Genomic DNA, 14,085 nt, shown 5'->3' on the forward strand with positions numbered 1-14,085 from the left:
TTTATTTACTGTTTTAGTCATTCCCAGCTGAATATCAGGTCCCACCCGCCTCTCACAGCATCTTCCCTATCTGAATCGCTTCCACTGCCCTCTAATCCTTCACTCTCACTTTCCTCATCCACGAATCTTTCATCCTCGCTCATATTAATGGGGTAATCGTCGCTTTCTCGGTCCGAATCGCTCTCGCTGCTGGTGGCCATGATTGTAAACAATGTGCAGATGTGAGGCGCTCCACAACCTGTGACGTCACGCTACTTCCGGTACAGGCAAGGCTTTTTTATCAGCGACCAAAAGTTGCGAACTTTATCGTCGATGTTCTCTACTAAATCCTTTCAGCAAAAATATGGCAATATCGCGAAATGATCAAGTATGACACATAGAATGGACCTGCTATCCCCGTTTAAATAAGAAAATGTCATTTCAGTAGGCCTTTAACCAACAGTTTAGAGTAGGTTGTAATATCCAGTTGTTGTTTTCCACCATGTTGTTCCCCATTTAAGTGGGATAGAAAAAAGCCACTAAACTTGCTCTCATGCTATGAAATGTCTCCCTGATGACACAACCTTATCTATTTTATCACATGTATATGACAGCGTGTGCGCCGTACACACGGCATTACATTTCGCTATATGCGACTTCTGAAATCATGCAGGTGATGAAAGTTTCCAGCGAGCAAGACTTGAAATGAAATCACTCAATCATGCGCTGCTGAGATGTTCGTCTTTGCTGGAGATTTTGTGCATGTGGTATTGAGAGGGAAGTGATAAACTGTATAAATAAGTAAGTACAGTCTAGTAATGTTTGCAGTTCACTTGAGTGGGAGAATCTACTGTGGCACATCTTTGTCACACAAATAAATACTGTGCAATATCATTAAACTACTCTTCAAACATAGCTTGCTGACGCTATATGTATTTGTATATATATATATATATTTATACGTAGACATATATATGTGTATATGTACATATGATATTACTAATTGATTTGACTAGTTTTCAATTGTACTGTGTTGTAAATGTATTTTCTGTAAACACTATTTTAGTATATTTTATTAGGTAAAAATCGCACAAATCCTCATCCAACACAGAGCAAAAACCTAAAATGAGGCTGCACGAGCAGAGCCTACACTCTAAATGTAATGTTTGCAGAAATACTGAATATACATCATGACGTTTTACATACTGTGTAAGGTTTTTAATGTAAGTGTGACATTAATATTCTTGCAAATCGGACAATATACTGCATATATATATATATATATATATATATATATATATATATATATATATATATATATATATATATATATATATATATATATATATATATATATATATATATATATATATATATATATATATATACTTCTACAAACAAAGTAACTGAGCTACCTGGAGATACACACATATGTATATACATATATATGTACATATGTATATACATACTCATATATACATATATATATATATATATTAGAGATGTCCGATAATGGCTTTTTTGCCGATATCCGATATTCCGATATTGTCCAACTCTTAATTACCGATTCCGATATCAACCGATACCGATATATACAGTCGTGGAATTAACACATTATTATGCCTAATTTTGTTGTGATGCCCCGCTGGATGCATTAAACAATGTAACTTTACCATGAATTGATTAACGTGGACCCCGACTTAAACAAGTTGAAAAACTTATTGGGGTGTTACCATTTAGTGATCAATTGTACGGAATATGTACTGTACTGTGCAATCTAATAATACAAGTTTCAATCAATCAATCAAAAACAAAGTTTTCCAAAATAAGAGAACAACTTCAACACCAGTTATGCCATATTTGGTGGTAGCGGGGGGTGTATATTGTAGCGTCCCGGAAGCGTTAGTGCTGCAAGGGGTTCTGGGTATTTGTTCTGTTGTGTTTATGTTGTGTTACGGTGCGGATGTTCTCCCGAAATGTGCTTGTCATTCTTGTTTGGTGTGGGTTCACAGTGTGGCGCATATTTGTAACAGTGGTAAAGTTGTTTATACGGACACCCTCAGTGTGACCTGTATGGCTGTTGATCAAGTATGCTTTGCATTCACTAATTTGTGTGTAAAAGTCGCATATATTATGTGACTGGGCCGGCACGCTGTTTGTATGGAGGAAAAGCGGACGTGACGACAGGTTGGAGAGGATGCTAAAGGCAGTGCCCTAAAGGCACGCCCCCAATAATGTTGTCTGGGTGGAAAAAATGCCGATATTATATATATATATATATATATATATATATATATATATATATATATATATATATATATATATATATATATATATATATATATATATATATATATATATATATATATATATATATATATATATATATATATATATATATATATATATATATATATATATATATATATATATATATATATATACACTACTATTCAAAAGTTTGGGGTCACATTGAAATGTCCTTATTTTTTAAGGAAAAGCACTGTACTTTTCAATGAAGATAACTTTAAACTAGTCTTAACTTTAAAGAAATACACTCTATACATTGCTAATGTGGTAAATGACTATTCTAGCTGCAAATGTCTGGTTTTTGGTGCAATATCTACATAGGTGTATAGAGACCAATTTCCAGCAACTATCACTCCAGTGTTCTTATGGTACAATGTGTTTGCTCATTGGCTCAGAAGGCTAATTGATGATTAGAAAACCCTTGTGCAATCATGTTCACACATCTGAAAACAGTTTAGCTCGTTACAGAAGCTACAAAACTGACCTTCCTTTGAGCAGATTGAGTTTCTGGAGCATCACATTTGTGGGGTCAATTAAACGCTCAAAATGGCCAGAAAAAGAGAACTTTCATCTGAAACTCGACAGTCTATTCTTGTTCTTAGAAATGAAGGCTATTCCACTAAATTGTTTGGGTGACCCCAAACTTTTGAACAGTAGTGTATATATATATATATAAATATATATATATATATTTATATATATATATATATATATATATATATATATATATATATATATATATATATATATATATATATATATATATATATATATATATATATATATATATATATATATATATATATATATAATCACCTTCTACCAACCTTGTCACGTCCGTTGTGTCCTTGAGCAAGACACTTCACCCTTGCTCCTGATGGCCAGCTCCCGCCATCAGTGTGTGAATGTGGAAATAGTGTCAAAGCGCTTAGAGTCCCTTGACGGTAGAAAAGCGCCATTGATCATTATATATGTATATATACATAGTTTTAAGTTTTTGAAGGGACTCATATTTGTTTTTCCTTTTTTGCTCAAATTTCTCAAAAAACTTCAGTCCTGAACCAAATATAAAATGTTATGTAAAGTGCAACACACTTTTAAAACGAAACAAAAGTAAGTAGGACTTCCACAAACAAAGTAACAGAGCTCTCTGTAAAAATAAATATCTGTGTGTTATAGTAGTTATTTTAGTGATTTTGTTTACATTTTAATATTCAAATATATGTCACATTTGTTATAATTTTTTTTACAATAGTGACTTTTTCCCCCCAATCAATCGTGTGTACTAGAAGAGAATACATTTTTGTCATTTATATGCTATTACATTGTTTTAGATTGTTGCGTTGTTGCATATTTATTTCTATAACATAGTTTTCCTGTGTTATTATTATAATTAGTTAACTAGAGACACAGTCACAAGTTTATTCAATGATCATAACATTCAAAAGCAATCAGTATCATAATCTGCAATACCAGCCTTGTGTTTACTCTGTATCAGATCGATACCAAAATTCCCGGTATCGCCCACCACCACTTCTTATAAATATAAATGGAAGACCACAAATAGTTCTCAGTTTTATTCAAAAAGGTCATACTGAAAAAACTAAAAACATTTGATATTTATCATTTTTTAATAGGTTTACATTATATATATATATATTTTTTTTTTTTTCAAATTGTGTCAGCTTTGTGTTATTATATAGTCAACCTTTCAGCTTTTTCTCACACATTTTTTGTTTGATTCTTAGGCTGATTTTTTTGTCCTTTCAGTAAAATTTTGCAGTAATTATTGCCATATTTTTGTTGTGTTCCTTCATTATACAGTATATTTCCTAAAAGGAAATTAACAATACAATTTAAAAAGACACAAAAACTGAACAAGACATAAAGGTTTTCAAACATAGTTTTTTTTTTTACATTTTTTACTTTTTTTGCTGAAATCTCTCAATCTTCTAACTTCAGTCATAAACAAAAATCCCAAACATGGTATGTTGTTTTTTTTTTTTCAACACTTTGAAGGCATTTTCATCAAATGATGTCACAGTTTTCACTTAGTATACATTTCCATAACATGAGTTATTTGACTCATTTTCCATTATACTTACAAATTTTACAGTATGTCCTGTTTGAAGATAAATAAAATAGAATGTCCCCCAATGGTTCAATTTTAATATAGATTAAAAAAACAAAACACTTTGAACAACCCTAACTTAGGCCTAAAAAATGGCGTTTTGAACATATTTCCCAAAAGGGTTCGATTTGTGTTTCTTGCATGCACTGCGGTCTAATTGGGGCAGTAATTGGATAAGTACATAAATGGCCCCCTATTGTCCTTACTGTTTCATAATAATATGCATTGGCATTTACATACAACAGAGGCAGCCATGCAAGGTGCCATGGGGTGGTGCATATATATATATATATATATATATATATATATATATATATATATATATATATATATATATATATATATATATATATATATATATATATATATATATATATGTATATATGTATATATGTATATATATATATACTATATATATATATGTATATATGTACAGTATATAAATGTATATATATATATATATATATATATATATATATATATATATATATATATATATATATATATATATATATATATATATATATATATTGTATATAGGGTGGTGGGGACACAATGAAGGTGGATGTATAATATTCACATAGTAGTAAAAAAGCATAACAGTAATATTGTTACTTTATAAGAGTTTTAGCTCTTTGACACTTGTCTAAATAGATTATGGTTGGATTATTTGAGTTCTTAATCAACACTTTTTTCCCCGCTTTGTTCCTTAGGTTGCACTGAAGTGCACCAAGATGCTGTTGAACTTGTATCAGCGCGCCACTAATTTCCCCACTGCACCTTTTGCTGTGAAAGGCTGCTTTGTTTTTGCAAATTGCCGAGGCGCCCTTCTGTGCATGTTATACAGGAAGGAGAGATGCCCAGAATAAATGAAAAGGTGTATTTCTTCTCAAGTTCTTGCTCCAGCCACTCTATGTAGACGCACGTATAATATTCTATAACAGGGGTCGGCAACCCAAAATGTTGAAAGAGCCAAATTGGACCAAAAATACAAAAACAAGTCTGTCTGGAGCCGCAAAAAATTCAAAGCCATATTACATACAGATAGTGTGTCATGAGATATAAATTGAATTAAGAGGACTTAAAGGAAACTAAATGAGATCAAATATACCTACAAATGAGGCATAATGATGCAATGGGTGAGGGCGGACCTACGTCACTTCCGCCTACCAATCCCTTAGCAACCGGGAATTTGTTGAAAACAAACCAGCTCACAGCGAACACAGCATTGACAGAAAAAGCATTTAACGAGCGTTGTGGCTTGGAAGTCGGCGTTAAATCCTTCATTTACGCATTTTTACTTATTCGCATATCGTGTGAAAAAACGAAAATGTATTATTTGCGTCAGACTCGTCTCAGTGAACTTTAAAGCTTCTCAGGCTTAGTTTAGCTTAGCTTGCTAGTTAGCTTAGCCTGCGCGCTACTAAGAAAGAGACGCAGAAGTTATCAACAACAAGATCAAGTGTTAGTGTATAAAATATTGAGAGATTTGAGGGCTACATGTTTTGAATGGCAACATGAAAATTATAGGGTTTATTGGTTTTTAAAAACCCAACTGTTAAGTGCAAATTTAAAGGCCTACTGAAATGATTTTTTTTTATTTAAACGGGAATAGCAGATCCATTCTATGTGTCATACTTGATCATTTCGTGATATTGCCATATTTTTGCTGAAAGGATTTAGTAGAGAAAATCGACGATAAAGTTCGCAACTTTTGCTCGCTGATAAAAAAAAGCCTTGCCTGTACCGGAAGTAGCGTGACGTCACAGGAGCTAGTATTCCTCACAATTCCCCATTGTTTACAATGGAGCGAGAGAGATTCGGACCGAGAAAGTGATGATTACCCCATTAATTTGAGCGAGGATGAAAGATTCGTAGATGAGGAACGTTACAGTGAAGGCCTTGAGAGGCAGTGATGGACGTATCTTTTTTCGCTCTGACCGTAACTTAGGTACAAGCTGGCTCATTGGATTCCACACTCTCTCCTTTTTCTATTGTGGATCACGGATTTGTATTTTAAACCACCTCGGATACTATATCCTCTTGAAAATGAGAGTCGAGAACGCAAAATGGACATTCAGTGCCTTTTATCTCCACGACAATACATCGGCAAAATGCTTTAGCTATGAGCTAACGTGATAGCATCGTGCTTTAACTGCATATAGAAACAAAAAAATAAAGGATAGAAGGAAGGATAGATAGAAAATCAACAATACTATTAAACCGTGGACATGTAAATACACGGTTAATGCTTTCCAGGCTGGCGAAGGTTAACAATGCTGTGCTAACGACGCCATTGAAGCTAACTTAGCAACTTAGCAACGGGACCTCACAGAGCTATGCTAAAAACATTAGCTCTCCACCTACGCCAGCCAGCCCTCATCTACTCATCAACACCCGTGCTCACCTGCGTTCCAGCGATCGGCAGAAGGACGAAGGACTTCACCCGATGCGTTTGGCGGCCCGGAGACGTAGGAAGTCAAGGTGAGGTCGGCGGCTAGCGCGACTAGCGCGGCTAGCGCTCCAACAAAGTCCTCCTGGTTGTGTTGCTGTAGTCCGCTGCTAATACACCGATCCCACCTACAACTGTCTTCTTTGCAGCCTTCATTGTTCATTAAACAAATTGCAAAAGATGTCAAAATACTGTGGAATTATGAAATGAAAACAGAGCTTTTTGTATAGGATTCTACGGGTACCATAACTTCCGTTACTCTGACTTCGTCACGCGCATACGTCATCATACCGCGACGTTTCAGCCGGATATTTCCCGGGAAGTTTTAAAAGTCACTTTATAAGTTAACCCGGCCGTATTGGCATGTGTTGCAATGTTAAGATTTCATCATTGATATATAAACTATCAGACTGCGTGGTCGGTAGTAGTAGGTTTCAGTAGGCCTTTAAACAAAACCGGTTTTCGAAAATAGCTAGCTAGGCTATAGACTATATAGTATTTTACTTACTTAACTTAATCCTCTTCTTCCCGGATGGGAAATAAGGCTTCGACGACTCGACGCCATTCATCTCGCTGCTGTGCTCGTCTCTGTGCCTCGCCCCATGTAAGCTTCATCACTTTCAGCTCCCCTTCAACTGTTCTTCGCCAGGTGTTCTTTGGCCGCCCTGGCTTACGTTTTCCCGGTCGTGTCCATCTTAACGCTGCGTTAGGTATCCTCTCGTTGTCCGGTTTTCAAAAATAGCTAGCTAGGCTATAGACTATATAGTATATACCGCATGTTATTTTTGTACAACAACAACTTCAGATGTCGAACGTTATAAGGTACAAATTCAAGAAGTACAACATTAGCACGGACGTATAGCCAAGTTGTGGTTAAGAAGGTGGATTTTTGTTCCTTATATTTACCAGAAACAAAGTGATCCGAACACACGACCCGGGACTTTGGGGGACTCCAGTGAGAACCGTCCTCGTTTTCCCGGTGTAAAGCTGCGAGCCATTTGTCTCGTCTCTGTGGGCTTTTATCACGCTTTGGCAGAACAAAATACAACCTTTGTTTTCCCTGTTTCCAGTTGTGGTTAGCACAACCAAAAACAACACAGTTTTTCGGCATTTTGGAGGCAGAATGACGGGTTTAACCAGCGTAGGTCGACAGGTTAAAGAGTAATGGCAACGGTTTGTTTTCAACGCCAGTCTGGTTGCTATGGCTCGAAGAACCCGTATGTAGCTCAGTTGCCCGGATGTCGGCCCTCACCCATATGTACATATAGCTAGCCTAAATAGCATGTTAGCATCGATTAGCTAGCATTAATGCAGTGACCAAATATGTCTGATTAGCACTCCACACAAGTCAATAACATCAACAAAACTCACCTTTGTGCCTTCACGCACAACGTTAACAGTTTGGTGGACAAAATGAGACAGAAAAAGAAGTGGCATAAAACACGTCCCAGAAAGTCGGAGAAAGTTATACATGTAAACAACATGTGTACGTCGAGCAATGATTCGACCCTGTCTTAAATAGGAGACTGATTGGCAACCGGGTACAGGTGTGTCCCATTGGACGCACTGGAGGTGGCACTGGAAGTGGCACTGGAAGTGGCACTGGAGATGACGTTGGTGGCAGACCTGCTTGAGGTGGCACTGGAGATTTCGTCTGTGGCAGACCCACTGGAGGCAGCACTAGAGATGGCGTCGGCCGCAGACCCACTGAAGGCAGCACTGAGGATGGTGGCGGCAGACCCACTGGAGGCGGGTTTGCAGATGACGTTGGCAGCAGACCCACTGGAGGCGACACTAGAGATGGCGTTGGCGGCAGACCTATTTGAGGTGGCACTGGAGATGACGTCGGCGGCAGAACCACTGGAGGCGGCACTACAGATGGGGTCGGTGGCACTGGAGGCGACACTGGAGATGGTGTCGGTGGCAGACCCACAGGAGACGGCACTGGAGATGGCGCCGGCACCAGACCCACCGGAGGCAGCATTGGAGATGGCGGCTGCGGCATACCCACTGAAGGCAGCACTAGAGATGGTGTCGGTGGCAGACCCACTGGAGACGGCACTGGAGATGGCGTCTGCGGCAGACCTATTTGAGGTGTTCACTGGAGATGACGTCGGCGGCAGACCCACTGGAGGCAGCACTAGAGATGGCGTTGGTGGCAGTGCCACTGCAGGTGACACTGGAGATGGTGTTGGCAGCAGACCCACCGGAGGCGGCATTGGAGATGGCGGCTGCGGCAGAACCACCCGAGGCAGCACTAGAGATGGCGTCAGCAGCAGAACCACTGGAGGCGGCACTAAAGGTGGCGTCGGTGGCAGTGCCACTGGAGGCGGCACCAGAGATGGCGTCGGTGGCAGTGCCACTGCAGGTGACACTGGAGATGGTGTCGGCAGCAGACCCACCGGAGGCGGCATTGGAGATGGCGGCTGCAGCAGACCCACTGGAGGCAGCACTAGAGATGGCGTCGGCGGCAGAACCCCTGGAGGTGGCACTAAAGGTGGTATCGGCATCAGACCCACTGGAGGTGGCACTAGAGATGGCATTGGTGGCACACTCACTGGAGGCGACACTGGAGATGGTGTTGGCGGCAGACCCACAGGAGACGGCACTGGAGATGGCGCCGGCGGAAGACCCACCGGAGGCAGTATTGGAGATGGTGTTGGCGGCAGACCCACAGGAGACGGCACTAGAGATGGTGTCGGCGGCAGACCCACTGGAGACGGCACTGGAGATGGTGTTGGCGGCAGACCTAATTGAGGTGGCACTGGAGATGGCTGCGGCAGACCCACTGGAGGCGGCATTGGAGATGACGTCGGCGGCAGACCCACTGGAGGTGACACTGGAGATGGCGGTGTCGTCACCGAAGCAGGAGGTAGCTGCTTTGGGTACAGGTGTGTCCTGGTTGCCAATCAGGCGGCACGTGTTGAAACCTCTGCACGGCACGAAAAAGTGAACATTACAAAATAAAGGCACATGGTAGGGACTAAAATACCACACACAGAGAAAAAGCAAACGTGATTTCAAAACAGCTACAAGGATGTACCACAAATCTCTTAATGAACTTAAGTCCTGAATATAAATTAGTCATCATGACATTTTTTTCCCCTTTTAACCATTTAAATTTCTTTATCAAATGTTTGGGTAGAATTTTATTAAACAAAACCAGTTGTCTTTTAAGTAATATAGACATGTATCAGAGCAGTGTATCTATTTTCTGGAGGAACGTAGTTAATTAATTAATTAGAACTGGCACCCAATGTTATGAAAAAAAGTATTGATTTTGAAATAAGAATAGTTTTGAATCGAGAATCGATTCTGAATCGTCATCTCCAAGAATCGAAACGCGTCGTGTGGTGCCAGCCCCAAATTGGTCAAGTAAAACCATGCGCTTTCAGCACAGGAAGGCATGCAATTTGAAAGTGAAAGTAAACGGGATTCGACTTCCTATAGGTGGGGGGGTTTAATCTATCAATCTAAACCAGGGGTCACCAACCTTTTTGAAACCAAGAGCTACTTCTTGGGTACTGATTAATGCGAAGGGCTACCAGTTTGATACACACTTAAATAAATTGCCAGAAATAGCCAATTTGCTCAATTTACCTTTAACTCTAAGTTATTATTAATAATTAATGATATTTACACTTAATTGAACGGTTTAAAAGAGGAGAAAACACGAAAAAAATGACAATTCAATTTTGAAACATAGTTTATCTTCAATTTCGACTCTTTAAAATTCAAAATTCAACCGAAAAAAAGAAGAGAAAAACTAGCTAATTTGAATCTTTTTGAAAAAATTAAAAAAATAATTTATGGAACATCATTAGTAATTTTTCCTGATTAAGATTAATTTTAGAATTTGGATGACATGTTTTAAATAGGTTAAAATCCAATCTACACTTTGTTAGAATATATAACTAATTGGACCAAGCTATATTTCTAACAAAGACAAATCATTATTTCTTCTAGATTTTCCAGAACAAAAATTTTTTTAAAAATTCAAAAGACTTTGAAATAAGATTTAAATTTGATTCTACAGATTTTCTAGATTTGCCAGAATAATTTTTTTGAATTTTAATCATAATAAGTTTGAAGAAATATTTCACAAATATTCTTCGTCGAAAAAACAGAAACTAAAATGAAGAATTCAATTAAAACGTATTTATTATTCTTTACAATAAAAAATAAAACATTTACTTGAACATTGATTTAAATTGTCAGGAAAAAAGAGGAAGGAATTTAAAAGGTAAAAAGGTATATGTGTTTAAAAATCCTAAAATCATTTTTAAGGTTGTATTTTTTCTCTAAAATTGTCTTTCTGAAAGTTATAAGAAGCAAAGTAAAAAAAATAATGAATTTATTTAAACAAGTGAAGACCAAGTCTTTAAAATATTTTCTTGGTTTTTCAAATTCTATTTGACTTTTGTCTCTCTTAGAATTAAAAATGTCGGGCAAAGCGAGACCAGCTTGCTAGTAAATAAATAACATTTAAAAAATAGAGGCAGCTCACTGGTAAGTGCTGCTATTTGAGCTATTTTTAGAACAGGCCAGCGGGTTACTCATCTGGTCCTTACGGGCTACCTGGTGCCCGCGGGCACCGCGTTGGTGACCCCTGATCTAAACACTGCAGCGCTTTTGCTTGCAGAGGTGGAAGGTAAGGTTGCAGAGGCATGAGGGAAGGTAAGCCAACACTGCCCCCAAGTGGACAACTGATGCAAAGATGCACATCTTGACTCTAAAATTCCTTCATTTCTAATCCTGACCCTTCTAGGATGTTCCATTCAGCTTTATTATCACACCAGAGTCGTGCTTAACAGAGCTTGATACTATTCACAATGTTAACATGAAGAAGCAGCAAAAAGAAACAAAACATTGTTATCAATATATTTTGTGTGTGAGAGTAGGCTGTCTTATCCAGTGTTTTACTTATTAATAATACCACATTATACACTGCTGCTTTATAATTATTCAATATTCAAATATTGTCAAAACAAATCAAAAAAAAATATCAGAGTATAATTTAAAACAAAAGTCAGGGTCAAGTCACTGGATGGCTTACCTACCACAATCGTGGTTTTAACATAGTTTTCCCTAAAACCAACATTTTTTGCAGGTAGACGTTCCAAAATATCAGGTAATTTGATTTACAAAGAAAAAACCCTATTAAATCAACACCCCAGATTAACCAAAAACTAGCAACGAATTGTGGGTATTGTGAGAATTATATAATTTTAAATGTTCTTTCTTGATCCATAGTCATGTTTAAAGCAGCCAGTATTTTCCCATGTAGTGTGTCTTCTCGTCATCTCTTAGCTTTTATCTTATGTCCGCTAGTCCAGTGTTTTTCAACCACTGTGCCGCGGCACACTAGTGTGCCGTGGGATACAGTCTGGTGTGCCGTGGGAGATTATGCTTTTTTACATTTATTTATGCAATTTAACTTTTTAAGAACTGGTTTCAAATTATTTGTTGCTACTTTACTGATGTTTGTGTGATTAACAAAAAGGTAAAAAAAATATTTATATTTGGAGGTTTTTAACTCAAAACACTCACAATGAAATGATTTCGAATCAATTTTATCGGCGCTTGAAATCTAACTTTTAGATGAGAAATATTGCATAAATACAATAGAATGTAGTACTAACTACAGTAATTGTATTAATTAATGTAATAATAATGTACAGCGTTTACCTTGGAGAGTGGACGTGTACAGTATCTCCTTTCAGCTTCTTCTTAGTCAAACATACCATCAGCAGCCTTTCCATATTCTCATGGATAAAATTCCACCGTTGGGATATTATTTTAACACTTTTGGCTGGCGTTATTGACTCATTCTGCTTCTGTATGGTGCAGACCAGCAGTGATACGCTCAAATTTGCTTCACCAAGTCGGCCATGTTTTTGATGATTTCTTTCTTTGATTCAATTAATACCACCCGCTTTTTTTTCTCAGCACTGTCCTTCACACTCACTGTCTTCCTACCCATCGTTGGAAAACAAAGTTATGTAAGATCAGATGTTTTGGACAAATCTGTGACATTTTGCTATGGCAACATTTGTTGAAATGTTTCTTACCCTGAAGTAACTTTATTTATTCATTCTTTTTTTTATATTCTGTTCAGTATTTTTTTTTATTACTTCGACCTACTCAAAGGTAATTCACTACATACACACACACACACACACACACACACACACATATATATATATATATATATATATATATATATATATATATATATATATATATATATATATATATATATATATATATATATATATATAATTTTTTTGTTTTGTTTTTTTAAAGAATAAAATTACTAAATTAACTAAAAATATGAATATTACAGTTATAGTGGCCGCTTATGTGAGACCAAACCAATCAGAGTGCCCTGTTCAGTAACGTGGCCACTGATTGGCTCAACCTCACCAGCATTATTAGATTGGATTAAAAGAGTGCAAAAGTGACTAAAGGGTGTTATTTAATGTCCAGAAGGCTACCGTGATATGGAAAACATATTTAGAAGGTTGTAAACAGTTTTAAAAAATAATAATTTATAACTATAAAAATATCAGATTCATAATTTTATAATTCCTACTTCGCGGAAATTCTTTTTTTCGCGGTCATGTACAGCATACAAAAAAAATTAATAAATGGAATGGAATGTAAAAACAAAACCACTGTTTTTAGCGGTAAAATTCAAGCAACAGAGCTGCCAGGTTTTGTTTTTTTTACCATGAAATCTTGTTGTTTTAATGTTTTGTTTTTGTTTTTTTAATGTTTCAGTGTCTTATTGTATATGGAAAAAAACAGTACTAAAGTTGATTTTATGGTTAAAAAAAAACTCAGTCTGCGGAATTTAACCGTAAAATCCATTATCAGTTTTACAGTCTACAATTTTATTGATAATTTGTTTTGAAATCATAAGTCCAGCAGATATTTAAGTACAGTATTTATCTTTATTTTAACAAAAAATATTTTTGGAATACATGATAATATAATATTTTGATTTTGATAATATTGAATTATAAAAGACATGCAATTGCATGCAGTACATGATTTTTAATGTCAAAAGGGAAAGAACAAATATATTTAGTGAGAAAAGATTCAGCATTTTATTAACGCATATTATTTCCAGGCTTTCGCGGGCCACATAAAATAATGTGCCTTGAGTTTGACACCTGTGCTCTGTAGGGCACCAATTAACAGCGACAAG

Source organism: Entelurus aequoreus, linkage group LG22 (genome assembly GCF_033978785.1).
Source record: "Entelurus aequoreus isolate RoL-2023_Sb linkage group LG22, RoL_Eaeq_v1.1, whole genome shotgun sequence".
In the NCBI taxonomy this organism is placed as follows: domain Eukaryota; kingdom Metazoa; phylum Chordata; class Actinopteri; order Syngnathiformes; family Syngnathidae; genus Entelurus; species Entelurus aequoreus.